The sequence below is a fragment of the Sorex fumeus genome, unplaced genomic scaffold (assembly GCF_029834395.1).
Source record: "Sorex fumeus unplaced genomic scaffold, SorFum_2.1 ptg000098l, whole genome shotgun sequence".
Lineage (NCBI taxonomy): Eukaryota > Metazoa > Chordata > Mammalia > Eulipotyphla > Soricidae > Sorex > Sorex fumeus.
Window position 1 is genome coordinate 34,097,565 of NW_026606155.1, and position 6,875 is coordinate 34,104,439.

The window sequence follows — 6,875 nt, forward strand, 5'->3', positions numbered from 1 at the left end:
ACACTGCATTGCTAGGACTGAGCATTGGCACTGCCAGGCCAGCTAGGAGATCCTGAGACCCACTGGGGAGGCCTCCCCTGACAAAATTTGGATTGATAAGGAGAGCTGAGCAGTGACTAACGTACCCATAATAACATGTCTGCCTGAAGCTGCGTCAGTGTTAGAGTTGTCTTGGTTTGGGATGACTCTCTCAATAATTCAGGGGAAAATAAATCTTTTGTAATTTCTATGATAAATTGCCAACACTAGGTGTTGAGTTCGATTTTGCTTTATTTTTCAACTGGATGCCAGGATAAGAGTCCCACTGAATACCTGATATTGCTCATTAATCCCACATTCCAAGCTATAATCACTTGGTTCCATCAGCTGAATCAGGGTGGGGGGGGAATCTTATAGCGTGGACCATGAATTTTTGCTTAGTTATCTTTTCTATGATCAGAATCAATCTCCATAAAAACATTAGGTTTCATTGAATTTTAAGCAACTGTGTCTGCTTAGCTACTACTCCTCTAGAAGCAAGATCAAAGGCAAGTGTAGCAGCAAGTACTTTCCAAAAGGAGTCAGATACTGAAAGGGAACCTCAAGCATCTTTAGCTCTAATAATGCCTCTTTTAAGGCAAGTCATTTCCCTGGGGAGTTTGCAGCTCTGAGCCAAAGCAGGACAATAAAAGATCAAGGATGTCTTTCTAAGGCTGCATATAGAGAGAGGCTGACACCTTGAAGTTAGTCTTCTTTGACCCCTTTAAAAGTCAGGAAAGCAGAAAAAGTGCCCACATTACATTTTCTATAAGCTAGCCAAGCACCTCTTTCCTTTTTAAAGCCATAAAAGCCTATTATTTGTAGGGACAGGTGGGGTGACTCATCCTGGGAGATGAGCCCCACCTCAGCAGGACCCTCCAGCTGGTTCCTGCACTTCTCTTCCTTCTCCCTGACCTGTCTGGAAGTCACTGCTCTCTTCCCCACCAGCACACCCTCTCCCCTTGTTTCTGAACTTTTCTGCCCAAAGGTCTGTGGGAATGGCAATAAGTGTCCAAGTGAGCAATTCCAGGGAGTCCTCCTCTCCCATCAACCATTAATTAGACCTTGGAACAGATTCCAGTAGCACAACGGGAAAGCTACTGCTAAAAGTGGATTTTGTTTTGGAAGCGGCCCTTTGTCACTTTCATTTCCAGAGAGACTTTTGTTCCCCCGCGAAAAACAAAGAACAAAAATAAAATCAGGAGCCCGACATGCGTGACTCTACCAACAGGTGGGTAAAGTTTGTGGATGTCTCTTGCATGTGGAGCCTGGAGAAATTTGGTCCACCTGTGATTTTCCAGAGTGGGAGAAGAAATCACTGGGTTTCTTATTAAGGCCAATTATCAGTAAAGTGGGTTAGATCTTCCAAACTGCAACACAATACAAAACCTCTTTAGAAGGCACCTTTGCTTTTTGTTAGTCTAGGACTGAGTCTGCGTTAATACCATAGTCAATCAGTAGTACCAGTGACAATGGACCTGTACACATTTTTAATAAAAAACAAGTGGGTGTGGGTGTGTCTGTAAGAGAGAGAGAGAGAGACAGACAGACAGAGACAGAGAGAGACAGAGAGAAATGGGGAGACAGAGTGCTTTGTAAGTGGGAGTCTAGAATCCAACCCCCAAGGACAGCCTCTGTAAAGAATATTGAAAATTAAATGTTAAAATGTTGATTTTTCTTTATTGCTTTCCTACTTCCAGCTAGGCTATGTCCTTTGTTTTTTTGTTTGTTTTTAAGCAAAACAATGTGGCAGGAGTGAGGCCAATTACAAGTCTCCAGAATCTCCCCTTGTTAAAGCAGTTTATTACAATTATACTTCGTATTGTCCCTCCTAGCCCTTTCTGTTTGCAGCTGCAGCTAGCCAGCGTGGGCAGGCCAACCTCTATGCAAAGCAGCTCAGACCTTGCCTCCTCACTGCCAGGTGGCTTCTGGATAAGGCAGGAGCAGAACTTTTAGAAGGCTGTGTTGATTGGGCTGCATCTGAAGGAAGTGGGGGCAGTTGTGGGGGCGGGTACTTGGCGGCAGCATCAAATAAGATCACTCCCACTCCACGACCCAGCTTGAGGTGGGAGTTGGGGAAGAGCATCAGGCAGACAGGAGAAATTTTCACTTTCTCTGCTACAGAAGACCCCAACATCCCCCCAAATATTTTTATAAATATTTATAGGACAGTTTTACTCTTGAGAGTCCTATCATGGGAAGAGTGAATAAAAGAGAGAAAGGAGAAAAGAGATGGCACAGTGGGTGTGCAAGATTAGCAAGTGGGGGACCCTTGAGGGCTGTTTCGGGCCAGTTTTCTCATCTGCAGGAGGATGAGCTGTCAGATAGGAGCTACTTAAGCAGCTAGAGGAGAAGTTTGTTCCTCTGTACACTTGCTAGGGCAAGAGCCCCGAGGGGTCTAGGATTCGCAAAAGATTCTCAGCCCCCTTTCTTTTAAAAAAAATTAAATGATTAATTTATTTTTTTGCTTTTTGGGTCACACTCGGTAGTGGACAGAGGTTACTCCTGGCTCATGCACTCAGGAATCACTCCTGGTGGTGCTGGCGGGGACCATATGGGATGCTCGGAATTGGGAATTGAACCCAGGTCAGGTCGGATGGGTGCAAGGCAAAAGCCCTACCCGCTGTGCTATGGCTCCAGCCCCATCTCAGCCCCTTTTGATCAGGACCCTCTTATAGTTTTTTTCCTCTTCTAGCCCGCCCCTCTCACACTCCCCCCATCAGGTGTCACAGAACTGCTAATCTTTGGTTTGACAGCTTCCTTTTATTTCATAGCTTTTCAAAAGCTAACCCCCTCTGCATCCCACCCCCACCCCACTAACTATCCAGTACCCATTCACCTGACCCCTGAGCTATTGACAGTTCCATGGGGGGGGGGGGGGGGGAAGGGGAATAGAGCAATAGGCAAGGTCTCTGGTTGAAATCTCATAGATATCACTGAAATAAAGGGATCAAAGGTGGCTGCTTTCATTGGCTACTCTAGCACCAAGAACAAAGCTCCCAGAAGCAGCTGAGCTCAAAGAATAGCCTCATGAATGTAGGAGGCTAAAGGAATCTCCTATACATGTATTCTATTTAGATTCTTTTTCTCTGTCTCTCATACAAACACAAACAGTAACTGACACAGGATAGGAAGATATCAAGGGGGCTGGACTGAGAATCAGCAGGAAGGCAAGGATCAAAACTGGCCCTGGTCAGGGATGTGGTTCACTAGTTCAGTGCTGGCCTTGTATGACCCAGGCCTTGAGCTCAGCTCCCAGCTTTGCCAATAAAGGAAGCAGGTCATTGTCACATCTAGACTTAATGACTAAGAATTACTCACATCTTCCTATCTGCACCACACAGGTAGAAGCAGAGTCCAATAACTTGGCCAGAGCCAGCCAATGAGAACCCAGGTCTTGCGTGCTTCCAGACCTCCCCGCTGAACTCTGGATACAGGTTTGGTGCTAGGTGGTGACACCCCAAGCTCCGCCTGTGCTCCTGGGGACTTAGGACGGTGAGCAGGAAAAGTGGGTTCTTGCTCTGAATGCCATAGAGAAGGATGTGACTGAGCTGGACTTGTAAACTGGTTTTGATTTCTCTAAGCTAAGGGGAGACAAACACCAGGAGGGCAGACTGCGGCTCTGGGGGTACATTGGGGTTCTCAGAAATTGAGCCCCTGAACTAGGCTGATGTCCCCTCCCTCTCGGGGCTGGTCCAGTAGTGATGCAGGACCTGAGTCTCCAGCTCATTCATACAGGGGAGTCGAGGGAGAGAGCAAGACCTGGGAGAGTTTTAAAACCCCTGGTTCATTGGTGGGAGGAGGGGGTGGGTGTTTTTGTTTTGAGGTGGTTACTTACGGTGGTGAGGGACCATGCATCTACAGGGATAGGGGGAAGGGTGGGACATGCATTTTTCTGTTCTGAGCAGCATTCAGGGAGGAGATGTGACCAGAATTGTATTTATTTATGTATTTATTTACTTTTGATTTTATAACTTTATTGTCATCAGTTTAGATACAGGAATTCAATATTCCAACACTAATCCCACCAGTGACCAGAATTTTAAAAGAGCTCTTTTTGCCTTGCCTGCTGGCTAAGGAGGTTAGGTGAGGTGAAGGCAAAAGCTGCACTTAGTCCTAGAAAGAGCCCCTGGGCCCAGCCTGACAAGTTAACAATAACATGGTCAAGAGACAAAGGGGCTGTATGGGGCTCTTTCTACTCAGGACTCAGTGGAGTCTTTAGCCCCAGCAAGGTGGAGACTTCAAATTTAGAGAGTTTAGAATCTGGCCAGTTAAGGACTAGTTAAGTCACTAAGTGAGCTGCACCCCAGAGTCCTGAGTTGTAGATGGGGACAAGGTCAAGGAACTCAGATTTCTAACAGGTTTCCTGGTGTGTCATGGCTACACCAAGTCTTTAACTTCGAGGCTGAAGAGCAGGCACTGGTATAAAAAGGTTGAAGAATGACAGGGCTGGACAATAAATGAGCAAAAAATTCAAAAGGGTAGGAGAGATAGTACAGGGTTAAGGCTTGTCTCCACTACGCATATGGTCTCCTGAGCACAAAGCCAGGAATAGCCCAGAAACCTAAGGGTGTGGTCCCAACCCCCCACAACAAAACAACAAACACAGACATGAACAATAGAAACCCAGTAAAGGAAGGTAGGAAGAAGCAAAGTGGGTAACATAGCTTATGAGTCCAAAAAACAAACCTTGAAATGTTCTTTTCTTCTTTATCCACTCTGACCTCAAGCTGATCAAGAAATGTTCACATGTTTGATCCTTAGTCCAAACATGTGAACATGATGGCCTCCCAGCCTCTGTTATTGCAAGCCATGATGCACAAAGTAGAGAGAATAAGAAGCAAGGTGATTACCACAGAGGCAAGGGATAGGATGGGGTGGGAGTGGCGAGAGGGATACTGGGGACTTTGGTGGTGGAAAATGCTCTCCGGTGGAGGGATGGGTGCTCGATCATTGTATGACTGAAACTCTGAAACTCAATCATGAAAGCTTTGTAACTATCTCACAGTGATTCAAGAAAGAAAGAAAGAAAGAAAGAAAGAAAGAAAGAAAGAAAGAAAGAAAGGAAGGAAGGAAGGAAGGAAGGAAGGAAGGAAGGAAGAAAGAGAGAAAGAAAGACAGACAGACAGAAAGAAAGAAAGAAAGAAAGAAAGAAAGAAAGAAAGATTCACAGTTATGGTTAAGAAGCACTCTGGACCTACTGGAGGCACTCTGGTCCACAGGGAAGGCCAACGCTTTCACTTAGGTTTACTCTTTAGAACTGGTGCCAAAGAAACCCAGAGCTGCTCCTCTTCCAGCCTGCACTCATTTCTGTCCCTCTTTAGATGGTCAAGTGGCCTCCCACAAAGCATTAGGACTCTTGTCTCATAAAGCCAGGAGCTACAGGGTCTAGAGTGGTGACCAACCCTTCTCAGACTTCCCCACAATAGCCCTGGAAGCCAAGGCCAGGTACTGAAGGCTTTGTACAGGATGGGAGGCAGGATTAACAAGGAGCAGCTTCTGCAGACTTAACTCATCTTTCAAGTCCTCCTCAAACAACATGAGTTTGTTCTTATAGTCTGACTATGGGTCAGTAGGTCAAAATGAGTATTTGAATGCAACTGCAAAGGCAAATCAGATACAGATAAGGACAAAAATAACTCAGGTTGAAAAAACCCAGGAAAGCACATCCCTCTAGCAAATTCTGTTAACTATTTGATGAGCTCCAATTTGCTGTGGGGAAACCAAGGCACAAAAGTTATATCCAGGGGCCCAAAGCCCTTCCAGTGCCAACAGCCAGCTCAAGGACACTGGCCAAGGCTGAAGCTGAGGGCAGTAGGGGAACCTGGGAAGGGGCAGAGTTTGGGAGCTGGTGATGCTGCTGGTGCTTCAGGGGTTCTCAGCCCCCTGAAGCTGTCCAGTGACCCTCAGAGAACCACCCAAAGCTTTTGCGTGCCTCTAGGAGGTCTACCAATCTGAGTCTGACACACGTGGCTTGGCAAATGCAAACCAAGCCACACACCCACCCACCCAGAATACAGAGTTGTGCTCATTTTGTTGTTGTGATTGGTGGAAAATGAAACTAGGAATGGTGGATGGACTCTGTGTATCAAAAGCCTGAAAATATTTCCAAAGGATTTCGGGAAAAGTTTCACTCCATCCTTTCTCTTCCAGCCCCAGGCTGGGGAGTGGCCACGGATCCCAGTTTTCCATCCCTGTCAGAGAAGACCAAGTGTGGTGGGGTATTTTCCCCTAGGGAGGAGGTGGGTAAGGTTTGAAGGTGTTTCCTGAAGCCTCAGGGAAATGAGGTTGGGGGTGGGGGCTTGCTGATTCACTGGCCAGCTGCTTCCTGGCACTAAGGCGCAGGCTGCCAAGGAACAGTATTTTTCCAAGGTGATCCAGAGCTGTTACAACATTCCTGCTCAATCCCCATTAGACCTTCCTGTAAGTCAAACCAGAAAGTTGCCCAAACCAGCATTCCTGAGCAGTCAAGCAAACGAAAGAGTCCACACACATGTTGGCTGCTTTCAATAGCCCTTAATATGCTCCCCCCTACCCCACCCCACCCCCACCCCGGGTGCCCCAGTTCCCATCCCACAGCCTTGGATTTCCACAGTGGGGCCAGGCAGCTGTCTGGCTGGCACTAAAGCCACAAGAAGTGAATATGTGGCTCCAAGTTAGCCGGGAAGGGCAGCTTTGGTCTGGCCGCCTAACGGCATGGTGAGCTGAGAAAGTCTGGGGGCCTGCGCAGGTTGGGCCGAGCATGGCACCTTTTCTCTGCTTCTGCCTGGCTCTCCAGCGGCTCTCAACAGAAAGCGCCCACGTCCCACACTGAATCAGTCATTTTTCTGTTACAAGGCACTGGCTAGAAAGGGTGG